Below are 17,997 nucleotides of genomic sequence, written 5' to 3' on the forward strand. Positions count from 1 at the left end.
TAAATCAATTAGATTGTCAGGCACTGGGTCAATATGATGGAATATATGATGGAAGTGGCTCTCAATAAAGGTAGAGCTGGTCTCTTCAACTGCCACATTGAAAAGGGCTTTTGAACCTTCTCTGTTTCAACTATCTTTCAATTTATGTGCTTATAGAGCGGCTGCTATTTGACTAATGTTTTACTGCTTTGACCTTGGGAATAGTTTCAAATGAGCTGAGTGTTCTTTTTAAAAAATATAAATAAAACTTGTATTATAATGCTATATTACATATGGTTCAAAGCATAGTAGTGTTGCATTGTATTATATTGCATTTTTATGGGCATCGTTTCACAACAAAACTGGCCAAGAATAGGATTGCTAACTTTATGCAGATTGTAGATGGAGCTGTGAAATGACTCAGCTAAAGAAGATGTAATGTGCCAGAAATTAGCTGGAGTAACTACTAGTGCCCTGGCTTTGTGCAAGCTTCATATGGCCCACAGGCCTAAAACGGAGGAGCCTACTCCAGGTATTGGCAGATTTCAAAGGAATTTTAAACATCTCCATCTGCTGGGATAATTAAACATTGGAAGAGAACAGAGTCACTACATTCCATGTTCCTGAAAATCAGGCTGAACACTGTAAAGAGAAAACCTGGGGCAGAATGCTTGTAGGAACACTGAGCTACAATTCTAAAATAAGAAAGCATTCTGTATTCCTTGAAGTGAGGCCTTTGTCTTTCTCTCCTCTCACCGTACAGTTAATCCAATGTTGGTACTGGACAGCTTCTGGTAGTTCACTTTTATTTAATGCTCTGCTTTTTAGACAGGGGAAAACAGAAGAAGATTATTGTGCCCATGTGGCATTTGAAAATCAGTTTGCAGCTTGATTATGGGGACAGACTGCCTGAAGAGGTTTTTGTTGTTGTTGTTGTGTGCATTGCAGTCATTCCAAATTTAAGGCAAGGGGTTTTCTTAAGGCAAGGTAGATTTCCATGGCCAAGCAGAGAATTGAACCCTGACCTCCAGAGTTGTAGTCCAACACTTAGAAAACTGTAGCACACTGGCTCACCTCCTGGAGAACTACTTGGATCTTTTCCCATGGAGGTCGCTAAGCAGAATCTGAATGTGTCATTCCTCAGAGATACTACAATCCAGAACTGAGAAATACTACTTAGTTGGAGGAAAGCTCCCAGAATTCCCACGACCAGCATATCTGCCATAATGTCCACTCGTCAGTATGTCTGTCCTTCATCCAGATGGGTGGATTATGGGAGCTATAGTCCAAAGAAGTCATTTTTCCAAGCTCTGCTGCAGTTGTATCCTGTATTACGAATACTGCACTGAGTTTGATGATCCAAGATTCCTTCCAACACTATGATTTCTTGAATTCAATCTCAGGTATATGCATGAAACTACACAGGATTTCAGAGTGTTTCAGTGGTTCTGATGGACATGCAATTTCCTTATATCTTGACACAGTAGAAAACAGTCATATTTTCTTTAACTGTCTACTCTAGCAATGGCACTGTTTCTTTGTATTTCCCCAGATATGGAAGACTGACTAGACCTACAAAGGATTTACATTTTAAATGACAACCTCATTTTTGCAAAAGGAGTTATTATTTCCCTCCTTTTTAGATTATTGCAACTTCACATGGGTTCCTTTATTTTTCCCTCTCCACAGAGCAGTGTTAGAAGCACCCCATAAACTCTCTTATTGTTCAAACTTGGACTGGACACATAAAAAGCCCATACAATTTCTCATTGTGACTGAAAGAGCTACAGGCAAACAACACTCTGGTTAATAAGCCATCAATTTCTGATGACTCACAATTAAATTACCAGCTCAGTTGCTTCTCTCCAAATCAGCTAGAACCTCCATCCCATGCCAAGTTCAATATCTTATTTGAGTGACCACATCTCTCCAAGCCAGCTCCATCTAATAAGATTCACAGGGCCACATGAATTATATCCCTGCTCTACATCCTCCTGGGGCTTTATGGAGTTAACCTCTGGGCCAAGGGATACAGAACACCATGTACTCGGAAAGAAAACATTGCAAAACCTTCCTGCAAGATCCTAAATGCAGGGGGGGGGGGAGTACAAGAAGTAACCCTGGGCACATTTTTTTCATATGGCATTGGCAGCCACAACATCAAATGTAGTTTATCAAAGAGGACAGAGAGAGAAGCAAATAGGTATATAACCTGTTATATTTCTTGAAGGCATGTTTGCCATCTGGCTACTTTTCCACTGTGACTGACTATTTTCTATTTTTTTCTTTGTTTTGTTTTCACTTTTAGTTCAGCTTTGTACTAGTACTGAGAAACCATCAATACTGCCAAGTACAAAGAACTAACACATGCAGCACACCTGTGCAATGTAAAAGTGCCCTTAGAAGAGGCATTGCCTCCTGTACATAAGAGAGAAGGTGAAATACATATTCTAAGGTGGTGTCATTTCAAAAAGAAAACTGCATTGCACACAAAAAGTCCTCAGTTCTAGAATCTCCAGGGAAGGTCAGCGGTAGCTGCTGATTTCTATGTTAATAGAGAAATGAATCTCCTCTGATTTTAAATCTGAACTTCAAAGACATCATCCAATTTGTTAAACTCTATTTCTAGTACAGGTTCAGCACCTTGGACATCTCCTTTACCATTTGACCAAAACCTGTTGTGGATGCACTACTTACTGCCATGACAGAATATGTTTTTGAATTAGTGAAACAATTTCAAATTGATTAGTCTACTTAAACTTCACAAACTGGCAAATATCATAGGTACTTATTTGGCAGGATTGAGAATGGTGCTGTTTAAGAGTTTGAGCCACCAATTTGTTTAAGGATCCTGTGATATATTCTTTACAGCCTGCTCCCAAAGTTTGTTGTGCTGGTGATTCCAGCAGAATATTGGAACAGTAAAATAGAAAATTCGGTACCTTCAATGCAGCACTGCAATGCAATCGGGCTGGTCTCGGATTTTAGCGAGACAACTTTGTGATTCTCACATTCTGGATCATTATGATAAATTCCATCCTTGTTTAGGCTATCTTGGCCTTCAGGTAGCTGTAACCTAAAATATCAAAAGGTCACAGGTTTGCCTAGCTCTTCTTTAGGCAAATATAGGGGGTGTTTATGAAGGGTTTTTTTTTTGTGGCAATCCACCTTCGGTATTTTTTTCTATAGCACTATCCACCTACGTGTTGAGAATTTACTACAATGAAGCAACTCTGGTGGTCTATTATTAGTTGGTAAAAGGTTTCATGTGTTCATCTTTTGCTCCTAGGCTCTTAGATGAAAATAAAGAACTGCACCTCATTTCCTGTCGTTCCATAGCCTGCCTCAAACAAGCTATAGAGTGCCTCGTTCAAACAATAGTTTTGATTACACAAGGCATACAGAGCTACTGCTCAGCTTTCACACTGAATTCAACTCCTGTTGATTAGTCCTAACATTAGCCATTGCTATTAACATCTAGTTAAAACAAAATACAAAATCTTTTGTGGCTTCACAAATGGCAGATATCCTGTATTCCAAGAAGAGTTGCTTTACTGCTGCTAATGGTATTTAAATTTTACTGTTCTTTGATTTGATCCTCTCATAGCCAAGAAGGGAGTGGCCTCTGCCTGCATTGAGATCCTTCCAGACCAACTGAGCAACAATGAAAACAACATCCAATACAAAATGTAGACCTGTTACTTCAATATTGTCAGTTTTTTCTTCTCCTATATGATTTTTGAGAGCTTTTGTATTATGAAAAAAGAACAGATGAGCTTTGAAAGCTTTCATGATATTTTGTGCATTTTGGTTGGGCAATAAAGGTGCTGTTCTTATGTGGAATGTGTATTTTGTTTTATTTTACTACATGGCCAACAGGGGTAAAAGGTAAAAGTTTCCCCTGATATTAAGTCAGGGGAAATCCCTGACTGAATCCAGACAAGACAGAGGTCCTACTGGTCAGTCGTAAGGCCGAACAGGGTATAGGGTTCCAGCCTATGTTAGACGGTGTTACACTACCCCTGAAGACGCAGGTTCGCAGCTTGGGAGTGATCCTGGACTCATCGCTGAGCCTGGAACCCCAGGTCTCGGAGGTAGCTGAGAGAGCTTTTGCACAATTAAAACTTGTGCGCCAGCTGCGCCTGTATCTTGGGAAGTCAGATCTGGCCACGGTGGTCCACGCTCTTGTTACATCCCGGATAGATTACTGCAACGCACTCTACGTGGGGTTGCCTTTGAAGACTGTTCGGAAACTTCAATTAGTCCAGCGGGAGGCAGCCAGATTGCTCACCGGAGCGTCATACATGGAGCATACCACCCCCCTGTTATGTCAGCTCCACTGGCTGCCGATCCAGTTCCGAGCACAATTCAAAGTGCTGGTTTTGACCTACAAAACCCTATATGATTCCGGCCCAGCGTATCTGTCCGAACGCATCTCCCTTTACGTCCCATCTCGGAGTCTGAGATCCTCTGGGGAGGCCCTGCTCTCGACCCCGCCTCTGTCACAAGTGCGATTGGCGGGGACGAGGAGCAGAGCCTTCTCTGTGGTGGCCCCTCACCTATGGAATTCACTCCCTGGGGAGATCAGATCAGCAACATCCCTCCTTTCATTCAGAAAGAAATTAAAGATGTGGATGTGGGACCAGGCGTTTGGGCAATCTGGCAGATGAATAAGGGACTGTGATGATGGACAAGGTGGAATGAAATATGAACTCTGGGTTGGCGAACGCTGTGTCTGAGATTGGCTATTGATTGTGTGATATATTGTTGTTTTTAATTGTTTTAATTGTTGACCATTTAATTGCTGGTTTTATATGTTATTGTATTTGTGTAGGCACCAAGATGTGCCTTTTGTAAGCCACCCTGAGTCCCCCCTCGGGGGTTGAGAAGGGCGGGGTATAAGTACACGAAATAAATAAATAAAAAAAATTGTGTCTGACTCTGGAGGGTGGCGCTCATCTTCATTTCAGAGCTGAAGAGCAGCATTATTCACAGGTACCTCCAAGGTCATGTGGCCAGCATGACTGCATGGAGCGCCATTATCTTCCCACAGAAGCGATACTTATTGATCTACTCACATTTGCATGTTTTCCAAGTGCTAGTTTGGCAGAAGCTGGGCCTAACAGTGGGAACTCACCCCGCTCCCTGGATTCAAACCACCAACCTTTCGATCAGCAAGTTCAGCAGCTCAACTGTTTAACCCACTGTGCCACCAGGGGGTCCCCAACAAGGATACATACTGTTTTATAGCTTCATAACATGCAATATCTCTTTTCCATTCATTTTTTAAAATAGAATCTATTCTCCTTTATGGGAAAAAGTTGCTCATTCTATTTCCTTCTCTCCTCAGAAAGCTTAGGTAGGTAGCTGGACAGGTATTAGATGTTAAACTGTATTTCTTTAGAATACTGGTTCCCAACCTGTGGTCTGTGGACCACCAGTGGTCCACAAGAACTAAAATATGGTCCGCGGCATCACCATTACTAAACTAGCACCCCAAATAACCAAACCAAATTTAAAGTTGACCAAAAAGTGATTTATAACCCTTTTGGTACTAATTGTTTGAGAATGGTCCCTAGTCAAATTGGTCCCTAGTCAAGTGGTCCCTGGTCAAAAACAGGTTTGGAACAACTGCTCTAGACATTAAACTGCTGCTTAAAACATTCTTCATAACTGTATATAATAGTTAAGACTGCCATCTAACAATACTTGGAAGGATGCACAAAGCCCATACCTAATGCTACACTCTTAACTGTAGTGATATCAAAACGTAGTGATGTCAAAACATTCCGCCATTAGGAACCAAGACTGGAAAAGCTATTTTTATTACATTTCCCAGAATCCGTGTTGTCTGGATTATAATCTAAACATTAACTTTTCTAACTTCTGATCATGAGACAGCATCCTCCCACTTCCACCACCTGGCACTCTACCAGGCCACTACACTTTGGCATTGTCAAAAATTCATTTTATAGTGGCAGAAATCAACTTGGTTTTTAAAAATAAGAAATGTAGATTGGGAATGCTTGAGGTGGTTGGCCACTCAACCCAACCCTTCTGGAAGTCTCTGGCCTTCTAGGTGGTCTCCAATTTTCACTATTTAGGCAGGTCATTTTCCCTTCTCACAGGAAGAATAAAAACCACACATGCCCAGAAAATTCCTCTTTTCTGTTTTCAATTGTCCAATGCAAACAACTCCAAACCCTCAGCCCTAGGGGTAAGGAAGGAGACCTTACCCCCACAATCCCATCACACTGAGTAACAAGGCTAAAGTCATGCAAAAAACTGTCCTTTGTCTTCCCCTCCTAGGAAACAAGTGCAGTTCAGTCTTTTTGAATTTCAGTTACAGAATCATGTGGAGGGAGAGAGAAGTCCCAAAAAAGAGAGAGAGAGTTGGAAGGGGCCCTGTTCATCATCAGATCCAACTCCCTGCTAAAAACAGGATCTACAGCTATAGTTTTACCAGTAGGTAGCTATACAGACTCTTCTTGAAGATATCCAGAGAAGGAAACCCCACCATCTCTCTAGGTCTAGGAAATTGATTCCATTCATGAACCACTCTCATTGTCAAGACATTCATTTTAAGTTCAATTAGAATCTACTTTCCTATAGAGGATGCTTGCCATAGATGCAGGCGAAATGTCAGGAGAGAATGCCTCTAGAACATGGCCATATAGCCCGAAAAAACCTACAACAACCCAGTGATTCCAACCATGAAAGCCTTTGACAATATTTTCCTATAATTTAAAACATTATAACTAGTTCTACCCTCTGGAACAGCAAAGAACCATGTTCTACACCATGTTCTTTGTAGTATTTTAACAGTGTGTGATCATGTCACCTCTCAGTCTTCTCTTCAGCAGGCTGAACATGCCCAGCTCCTTCAACCTTTTCTCATGCATTGTCTTCTCTATATCTATTATCACTTTTGTTGCCCTACTATGAACTCATTCCAGCTTATCTGTACCATTCTTAAAAGACCATTTGCAGAACCCTGAGGAACTCTGCTTGAGACTTCCTTCAAATTTGAAGCATACCCATTGATGATATTTCTATGAGCGCAGTTCTCCAACCAATTACGAATGCATCTGATGGTGTCTCCATCTATTCCAGATTTGATCAATGGCTAGTCAAAATATAATGGGGAATACATCAAATGCTTGATGAAATCCATATATAAGACATTTCCACCATCTACTAAACTAGTCACCTGATCAAAAAAGTTTAGTTTGGCAGTTTTTATTCTTGACAAACTATGCTGGCTCTATTGATCACTGCATTGCCATCAAGACATGAGCAAACAGATTTAAAAAAAATCAATCAGGAAACAGCCACTTTCTGGTGATCACCTTCCATCAACCTGTTCCACCCACAATTCATTCCTACTCCCACCACACCTGGAAGGAAAGCTGCCCGGAGAGTCAGCCACATACCCTTGAAACGTGTTTAGAAACTTCAGCTGGTCTAGAGTTGTGAACAGACTATTAACCAGTGAGCACTTAACTCCCCTGTTACAATGGCTCCAATGGCTGCCAGTTTGTTTCCAGGCACAATTCAAAGTACTAGCCGTTACCTATAGAGCCCTGTATGGCTCAGGTCTAGCTATTTGGGGACTCCTCTGTGAGATCATCAGAAGAGACCCTTCTCTCAGTCTCATCACCATTGCAAACATGGGTGGTGGGAACATGAGAGGAGGCTTAATCGATGGCTGACTCTTGTCTCTGGAACTCTTTGCCTAAAGAAGTCAGAGTGCCCCCCTCCTTGCTGTCCTTCCTCTGGCAGGCTAAAATCTTTTTTCTTAAGACAGAAAGTGGACCAAGGGAGTGCTGTAGCATATTTAATTATTTTCACAGGGTGTTTTTTAGTGTTTTAAGTGATTTGATTTATCTGTTTGATTCTGTTTGAATACTTTTATGTTGTGTATTTTAAATTGCATTTTTATATATTGTAAGCTGCTTTGTGTCTCAATCAAGAGATAAAAGCAGGATGATGATGATGTGCCTGAAAGTACAAATTTTCTGAAAAACCTGGAGGTAAAAAGCAAGATTTTTTAAAAATGATTTAAAACCCAGAGAAACACATTTCAAATTAATCTTCATTGTTATTGTGTATTAAAAGTAGACATCAATAGGGTTTCTTTTTAGCCAGTGCAAACAAGCCCAAGATCTTCAGGCATGTGTACTTGCTTGGAGAAGGGCACAAAACACACCTCTTAACGAGAAAGACATTAGCATCATAGTCCTTTCACTCTGCTTTTTTTTTTTAAAAAAAATCATCCCTCAAGCATTGTAATGAACTTCTTTATATAAGTTGATCACAGAGATAGCTGTTTCTCCCATGTCGCAAGCCTGAGCAGAAGGGTATTTCCATATCTGTTTAATTATTCAATTAATCTGCCTACGTTTGAGTAACCAGGAAGAAAACAAATTAGACTATAATGTTGACTTTATATCTTAATTGTTCATTCCCCAAGGAAGAATGTGCATGTTCAAAGTGTGCTGGGCCATTCATTTGGCATTAAACTAATATTTTCCTCTCTTCTGCCTCTTTTTACAGTACGATGCTTTTCCCTCTGTTGGGGCAAATGCAAAATATTATGTGCATTATCCCACTGAAAATGTGAAACAATATGTAAGGTCAGCAGGACAAATTAAGAGTGAGATCCTCTGAAAGGGAAAGTTGCAAGTCAATTAAAATGACAGGTAGGGCTGCCTTGTGGTGCTTCATGTCCCCATCACTGACAAGTGGGCTTATCAGGCCCACCAAAATGTGAGAAAGCATTGGACCACCAGATCTCAAACCTGGAGCCAGTCCTGATAATGAATGTGACCTAGCCACAGAGCCTCGTGCTGTATCAATTTCTCCTGATCATGTGAACTTTACTTTTCACCATCATTTACATATAGTGTCAGAAAAGAGCTGGGAAATGTTACTTTAAATTACTTTAATTCAATATCCCTTAATTAACCATATAATTTTAACAATGTGTCAGACATGGTCACATATATAATGTGAAATATTATTTTGTGGAACTATAGTTGCTACCCCCACTGGATGGAAGACTACAAAATTGCAGTCCCAAAAAGGAGCTTAGCTCTGGTCAGACACATACCTCTGCCCTAATATTGGTGTTCTTCTTTCATTAGTCTGGCTCTGTGGATGAACAGTCTGACCACTGTTATAAGGCTCTTTAGAAATGAAATCTACTTCAGCAGACTTGTCCAAGCATGATGCTTCAGTCAATAAATGCTTACGATACTTGCAACCTCCTTATTCTCAAAATGAAGGGTGAGAGAACCAGTGATTGCTATCACTCAGCAGGCAAAGACTGCAGGAAATTGTACAGAAGGCCTTATGGGCTTTCTCTCAAGCAACTGATCCAGCAGAACAACAAAGAAGGGCAAAGCATTCATGATATTATTTTAAAAACCATTGGAGTATTCACTGAAGCATCGCAGCTTGATCACAGGCACCACTTTGCTTCTCTTAGAATTTACAGTTTGGTTCATCAAAACATCTGGATTTCTTTTCTCTTACAAGCATGCCAGACAGAAAATGAGCCACAGCTGTAAATATGTGGGCACTGGTCCTGTTATGCAGTTACTGAACAAAAGTGGAGAGGGGATCTCACAGAGGCCTGCTTGTGTTTATACAAGGATCGCCTATTTCAATAGTTTTTTAAAAGGTGGAAAGAAAGAAGGGGAAGGAAAAAATTGATATCCTATTACAGAATGACCTCAATACCAGTTTCATCCCCACATCTGACATACTAAGTTCTCTCTAGGAATCTTCTAGATTCTCTAGGTGATTCCATGGTGACATTCAGCAGAGGTCCTTCATTTCAATAGGGTTCACACTTATCCACAGTTTTCTATAAGTTCAGGAAAGGATCCTCCATGGATACAGAAACTGTACTGTACACAGTATACCACCCAATGCTGTATCCAAGTTGTTGGCTTATATCCATGAAAAAATCAAATGCAGTGAGTCTGAAAGGTGCTGCCACCTTTCCTTGTTTTTGCCCCCACCTTTTCTCCTTTCTATGCTACAGGAAATTAACACAGCTATTCCTTTGAAGGTTTTCAAGTTTCTCCAAGTAGCTTGGATTGTCCCCGGATAAGACACTCAGAGGCAGCTGGTGGCTGCATGTGAGTGATGTAATGAATCCACTCTGAGGCTTAACTTGAACTTTAAAAGGAACTAGGCTGCTGAATTTATTGCAAGGATTGGGCCTTCACCTTGGATAGCTCCTTCAAAGTATAGATTAAAGCTCTAAGAAAAAAATCACTGATCCATTCACACACCAGACCCTAGCCATCATTATAAACCAACATATAATTTGTAGCTGAGAATGGGATGGTGAATGGGGGAGGTTTCATACCACATGATTATAACACTATGGTTCCAGTTTGGCTACCATGGCTGCATTCAATGCATACTGGGCTTTGTACTTTTATGAAAAACTAAAGTTCTCAAACAAAACATTCCAAATGCTCCTTTCTGAACTGAAATTCCCAGGATTACCTAGAATGGAACAATGGCAGATAAAATAAAACACTGTGCTGTAACTATGTAGAGCAGTGGTTCTCAACCTGTGGGTCCCCAGGTGTTTTGGCCTACTATTCCCAGAAATCCCAGCAAGTTTACCTGTTGTTAGGATTTCTGGGAGTTGCAAGGCAAAAACATCTGGGGACCCATAGGTGTAGAGTGAAAGGATCCTGGGAATATGACTAAGAGAGACTCAGGATATTTTGATACAAAAAAAAAAATGAAAGACTAGCCCATATTCCACTTACCAATTTTTCCCCAACAGAAAGTGACTGAACACTGGTGATAGAACTGTATAACTGGAACATCAGCAGACTAGATAACTGATCAGGCCCCAAAACACAAATCTCTAACCTCCAACAAAGAGGAAAAAGCAGAGAGCTCCTGTCACCTCCCCTTCTATGACATCTAGCATTTGTTGCCCAGAACCAGAATAATTACTTTTTAAAATACAATATGAGCACCTCTTTAAAATACAATATGGAATGGGCAGATCAAAAGACAACTTGACAAAAGGGCACTATCATGTGCAACTGTAGAGCGGAACAAACAACTCCGCATCTGTATGCTTGTCCACAATGCCCTGCCTCATGCATAGAAAAATAATTGTTTAAAGCTACAGGCAATGTTGTTGTTGCTACTTGCTTTTGGTCTAAAATTATTTAGTCACTTGTGCTCCTTCCATTTTTATCTGTTTTATACTTAGTTATGCAATGCTTTTGACATTAAATAAATAAACCATGATATCTGTGGAACTGATATACATGGTCTCCCTTATCAACTGCTTTATTTATTAATTTAGGGTCTGCTATATACGTCATATCCTCTTCTTAGTACTCTTATTATTCATCTAATTGAAAAACAATGCAGTATGATATTATCCACAGTTTCACATATCCACACAAAGTCTAGGAATGTATCTCTGGAAGATATGGGTCATACTGTAATATATTCTGTTACTCTATACACTTTTTGTACTCATTTTATTTTTATAGTACGCTGCTAACATTACTAATTACAGTGATGAAAACAAATAATGCATTACATTACTTGTCAGACAATTCATTACTTTTCCATTACTGTGAGAGCAATTCTCACCTTTTAAGGATGATAAGAAAACAGCATCCAATATGTCCACGTATCTATAAAAGTGCCCTTTGAGAACCCATTACTCTTTCCACCACTAGAGTAATTTTGCTCCTACTAATTATATTACTTCTGAAATGTGGCTTTCTTACATCCTCATTACCCAAAATATAGTTACAGATCATTGTGTAACTTTTTACATTTTGCTATTGCTGCCTAAAGTAACTGATTCTGCCTACTTTATGGCTGGGCTGGCCCTTCAGGCACTTAATGCTTTCATTTCCTTTGACACCATGCTGCCAATCATGTCCTTTCATGCTACTCAAGTACAGTGCTATGATTCCACTTTAACTGGCATGGTAACTTTCTATGGACTACTGGACATGCATTTTGATTTTGCAGCCAAATAGCTCTCCTGCCTCACCAGACTATAAGCCCTAGGATTCTTTAGGATGTAGCCATGATTGTGAAAGTAGGATTATAGCACTGTTACTGTGCAATGTGCCTCAGAACTACTCAGGTATGCCTGTGCAGTGTATGCTATGAAGCAACCCTACATTCAGACACACCTGCTTACCTCCCTCTCGGAAATCCAGTTGGAAATCTGCTAGACCAGGTTTGGTAGCTCTCAGGTGGCGGTCTTTGCTGGAACTGTGACTGCTGCTTGAATATGTTTTCCTTCAAACCCCACTGGAAGCATCGTTATTGTCAATCATTAACAACCATCTAGGCTGCCAGAAGTCTTTAACCCCTTGGCTACACAACGGCTTGAGAAAGCAAAAATCAAAATGTAGTTTTAGCTATGTACACTGCACTTTTAACAAATACACACACCCACAGTTTCATTCCAAATGTTACTGCAGAATCTCTACACTAACCCTCTCTGTTCTTTTCAAATAAAATGACCACCACTAAAAGCAGAGGTGGCCCTAGGAAATGTTCAACGGTAAGCAAACAGTATTTTGGCGCCCCCCCCCCCCACCACCACCCAATCATTGATATTGTCGTGGGAGTTCTGTGTGCCATATTTGGTTCAATTCCATGATTGGTGGAGTTCAGAATGCTCTTTGATTGTAAGTGAACTATACATCCCAGTAACTACACTTGCCACACTTGGTCCCTTGCCTAGCCCGCTTTGGGTCCGGAGTCATGCCTGAAAACCCCGGCCTGTGCACCAAAAGTCACCTCTTCTCCTGACTTTCTCTTCAGCCATTGGGACCAAGAGAGAGAGAGAGAGAGAGAGAGAGAGAGAGAGAGGTGGAGATGCCCACCTTTCCTGAAGATAGGCGCAAAAAAAAAAAAGGAGGGAGCAGAGGTGGGTGATACCTCCAGCCAGAGGGGCTCTCTCTCTCTCTCTCTTGGTCCCAATGGCTGAAGAGAAAGTCAGGAGAAGAGGTGACTTTTGGTGCGCACGCTGGGGTCTTCGGACCCAAAGCGGGCCAGGTGCGGCGGATCCACCCCTTGGCCCACCCACGGATTGGGGAGAGGAGAGGAGGCGGGTGGAGCACCGGGGTATCGGGAAAGGGTCATGGGGAAGGGATCCAACTCAGAGAATGATTGAGCACCGGCTCTGCTCGCACACCCGGTGGCCAGGTGGAGCAGGAACAAGAGGGGCTAGGTGAGGCTCAAGGGCCCAGTCCCTTTGGGAAGAGGATTGCCTGGCAGCGAGGCAAGAAAGCCGATGCTCCCCCTGGACTGCTAGGGCTGTTTTGAGCTGAGGGGGTGATCCTCAAGTGGCGGTCGAGGGGCATTTACAGAGGTGCCTCTGCGCCCCTGGCAAAAAAAAGTGTTCTGCGACCGCTTACTTCGCGTAATGGACGAGCCGGCCCTGACTACAAGGCAATTCCCTGTTGAACTGCAATTTCACTATGTAAAACCAGATGAGAAAGCTGTTTTACACATCACATAGAACAGGGCCTGTGGCAATGGCCACAACTGGGAATATCTCTGATCACAAATTGACATATATTTCCCTGTATCCCGGGATTGTGGTTGTTGCTGATCATTGCTGTTGCTGTGTGCCTTCAAGGCATCTCTGATTCATAGCAATCCTAAGGCAACCATACCACTGATTTTTCTTGGCAAGATATATTTGGAGATATTTTGGCGTCACCTTTACCTTTCTCTGAGGCTGAGAGTGTGTGACTTGCTAAAGGTCACTTAGTGGGTTTCCATGAGTGAACTGGGATTCAAACTCTCCAGAGTTTTAATTGAACACTTAAACCACTACGCCAGGGGTCCTCAAACCTTTTAAGTAAAGGGCCAGGTCACAGTCCCTCAAACTGTTGGAGAGCCGGATTATAATTTGAAAAAAACATGAATGAATTCCTATACATACTGCACATATCTTATTTGTAGTGCAAAAACACTTACAAACAATGCAATAATTAAAATGAAGAACAATTTTAACAAATATAAACTTATTAGCATTTCAGTGGAAGTGCTTTTGGCTGATGAGATAGGATTCTTGTTGTGGTGGTTATGTGCTTTCAAGTCGTTTCAGATTTAGGTTGATTCTGTGCGTGGGCTGGGTAAATGACCTTGGAGGGCTCTATTTGGCCCTTGGGCCTTAGTTTGAGGACCCCTGCATTACACTCACCAACACCTTCGCTGTCTAAAACCTAGCTTCAATTTTAGATTATTATGTATAATCTTAAAGACTAATATGTTAGTAGTAGTAGTATTTATGTCCTGCTTTTTCTCTGTCAAAAGAGACTATTATGACAAAAACATTCTTAGAGTAGAATTCATTAAATGATGTGACGGGGGGGGGGGGGGGGATTGTGCTTGATGACCAGACATTACATGAGGCCAAATACAAAACTTTGGGTTAAACACAGACCATTTCATTTTACTTAAAGCCTATTTTGGTGGGTTGAACCTAGGGAGAGCAAGAAGAGGGAGCAATCCGATATGGGTCCAGCTAATGCCAGGTGTCAAACCTTGACTACCTTCACAGATTTCTCTTGAGCCCTAACGGCAATCCAATTGGGTGTCTCCCTGACCAACCATTCATTTGAAAGCAAAGCCAGGGTACTTTCATTCAAGTCCCAGGACCTTATAAGTAAGAGAAAAACCCAGATCAGCCTCAAGATAGAGGCCCCATCTACACTGCCATATAATCCAGTTTGAACTGCATTATAATGCTAAGTGTAGACTAATATAGTGCAGACTACACTGCCATTTAATCATGTTCAATGTGGTATGTTGGTAGGGACTCTTACCCCATCTACACTGCCATACAATTTGGTTTCAGAACACAGATTAACTGCATTGAACAGGATAATATGGCAGTGTAGATGGGGCCAGAGTCCCTACCAACCTACTGAGTTCAAGGATCTGAATTCTAGATTCATAGGGCCCTTCCATACAGCCATATAACTCAGAATTTCAAGACAGATAATCCACAATATCTGCTTTGAACTGATTATCTGAGTCCACACTGCCATATAATCTAGTTCAATGTGGGTTTATGCAGCTGTGTGGAAGGGGCCGTACCATTCACCAAAAGATTGCCAATATGTACACTAAATTCATAGTATTCTCCAAAGGTTGCCCTAGCCAACAAAATCAATATTGAGTAGTACTGGGAATTTTGAGGAATACAGCCTTAGGGAGTTAATATAATTCCATCCCTGCACCAGATACATGAATGTAACACTAATGGATTTCTACTTCATGCAGCTAAATTAAATGCTTTCCGTGATTTTAAAAGAAAACCACAAGAGGGACAGCCATGTGAATGTTTGTTGTTTGTTAACTGCATGATGCCAAAACCAACGTCCAAAAGTCTTTAGCTGCTGGTAACTCCTCAAATAGCAGTGTTGGTTTTCAGTGAAACTCTTGTTGTTCTTACCTACATGCAAGTGTTGATCTTCAGAAACACGGCCTCCAAATTTTACAAAGGAAACATGAAGTTTCTTGCCCAGAATAACATACAAATGTAAAGATGGGAATTAGAGGGATGCAAACACCATTGGCATGTCAGACAATGTTTAGATTGTTATATGCCCTGTTTCACTAACAAACCTTATATGGAAGAGTAACATTTCACAGACTCTAAAAGACAAAAAAAAAAAAAAGATAATGGGGCCTTAGAAAAGCCTTTTCTCAGTTCAACCGCACATTTCAACTGGAATATGGCATCTAGCTAGGGTGGCCATATACCCAACATTCAAGCCTTCACTTATTTGTTTTTTCCAGACAAGAATCAAGAATGACAAAAGCTTTCTCTCTGCTGGGTAAGATTATGAAAGTTTCTGAAGGCTTCTGACATTTTGAGACCATTTTTTTCAATAGGATGGCTCACCTTTTTCATGAATGTTGATAAAATATGCAGATATTTTTACCAGCTTACAGGTAGGCCAACCACTTTCTGGATATCTCATGGTTGAGGTCAGGGACCATGGAATCAACTAAGGTTAACCAGCACAAGACTACAGATGTGGCACAGCATAACTTTATATATTTTCCATAGAAAAGACATCCAAACTGTGCATGCAAAATGTATTGGCAAGGGTTTTCATGGCTGGAATCACTGGGTTGTTATGAGTTCCAGAAGCATTCTCTCCTGACGTTTCATCTGCATCTATGGCAGGCATTCTCAGAGGTTAGAGATGCAGGCGAAACGTTAGAAGAGAATGCTTCTAGAACATGGCCATACAGCCCAAAAAGCTCACAAAAACCCTGTGCATGCTATTTTCATTAAAAATGAAAGTTTGAAATAATCCAATATTAGCCCAATGTGTCACTCCAAAAAGATGGGTTCAAAACTGGACTAAGAAGAAGAAAAAATGAGTCACTTATTTGCAAATGTAGTTTATGTTTTCAGAGATTTCAAGAAGCAAGGACAAAGGAATAAGAAATAGGGGTTAAATAAATTAAAGCTTTTTTGACTCAATGGATTGATATGTTCATATCTGCTATTCTGAGGAGGAGGTGATGCCCTTGATCTGTTTCCATTTACAATCGGTATTGCTGCTTTTCTATGGTTTGTATAGTTTTTGTAGTGTGCTCTTAGTTTGGCTAGGGACTCAACAGAGTCATGTTTGACAAGTCATATTTCTTCAAGAAATAAATAAGCTCAGCTTCAATAGTAGTCCAATTTTAATGAGCTACAGTCTGCTTTCATTACTATTGCTCTATGAGTGAAGAAAAACAAACAAACACTCCCATTGCTCACTTGCACGTTCTAATTGATGCAAATGTATGCATATCCAAAACATGTCTATTGACTGGTATTGAACACTTGATTACCCAAATGTGTAAAACTGCTGCTGCAGATCTGCTGTCAAAGACCAATCAAGCCAGGCAATTACCTAAGAATAGGAGGCGGGAGCACCCAAGTCTGTCACTAAAAACAGATGGTGTCACAGCCAACTCTCTCTGGAATTCTGCCTATTCCAAAGGCATCAGTACTTCCATTCCACTGGCTACAAAATACTAGCTTCAAACTCCCAGATAAATCTCATGATATAAAATTAGAGTGAATCAGTGTGAAGATTATTTGCATGATATGCTTACTACTGAAATAAACTTGTTTCTTGTAGCTCACTTGAGAATGCAGTTGTCCTTAACATTTATGGGTTAGTTATGATTACTTATTTGAGAAATGCTTCTGTTTGATGTTTGATAGTTTGTCTTATGTCTGATATAACAGGTTGCGTTTTTTATTTGTTAAAGCACAGTTTGTTTTTATATGTTGGGTTGTCAATTTTCGTTATTATGGGTGTATTGTGTTCAGGCATTGAATGTTTGCCTTTTATGTTTGGAATCCACCCTGAGTCACTCTGGGGAGATAGGACAGAATATAAATAAAGTGATTATTGTTATTGTTATTGTTATTAGCATTCCACTTTTCTCTTTGTGATTGAGGCACAAAGCAGTAAAGCATTCACCGATTTAGTTATTTATGGATTGCTGCACTTCCTGCTTCCTCCACTGCTGCCCTACATGCAACTGAAATAATATGTTCTTTCTATGCATTTGTAGGTTTTATCCTAGAATATCATATTCAACTGTTATCATAGAATTGAAATTTCAAATGACTACAGCTGCTTTGAGTCTCCTTGTGGAGAGAAAAAGTGAGGTATACATAAACATAATAATAGTAATAATGATGATGACGATGATGATGATGAAAATGCTTATTTAGGCCCAGCTTGCCCTTGTTTAATTCTTTTAGCATTTTATATTTTGTTTTTATTATGTTATTGTCATTATTTTATTGCATTACAATGTTATTGTTAAGCATTTTTATTTGAAGTTATCATCTGATTTGTAGTACTTTACTTTGCTTTATTGTAATTATTTGGGCTTGGCCTCATGTTAGCTGTCCCGAGTCCCTTCGGAGAGATGGTAGCGGGATATAAATAAATAAATAAA

At 40.5% G+C, this 17,997-nt stretch overlaps 1 protein-coding gene across 13 annotated transcripts in view; it reads right to left on the minus strand.

Moving 5' to 3' along the window:
• The window catches only part of PLEKHA6 (pleckstrin homology domain containing A6), a 258,135-nt gene that overhangs the window by 116,531 nt on the left and 123,607 nt on the right, over nucleotides 1-17,997 (minus strand). Inside the window, exon 1 of one of the 13 annotated variants that reach the window (XM_060772997.2) lies at nucleotides 2,922-3,049. The exons of the other annotated variants lie outside the window; for them this stretch is intronic. The gene's annotated coding sequence lies outside the window, so the exon portion shown is untranslated. Of the gene's footprint in view, nucleotides 1-2,921; nucleotides 3,050-17,997 lie in introns of those variants that run through there. 13 annotated transcript variants of the gene reach the window in all.

This window comes from Anolis sagrei, chromosome 4 (assembly GCF_037176765.1).
Source record: "Anolis sagrei isolate rAnoSag1 chromosome 4, rAnoSag1.mat, whole genome shotgun sequence".
Taxonomy (NCBI): domain Eukaryota; kingdom Metazoa; phylum Chordata; class Lepidosauria; order Squamata; family Dactyloidae; genus Anolis; species Anolis sagrei.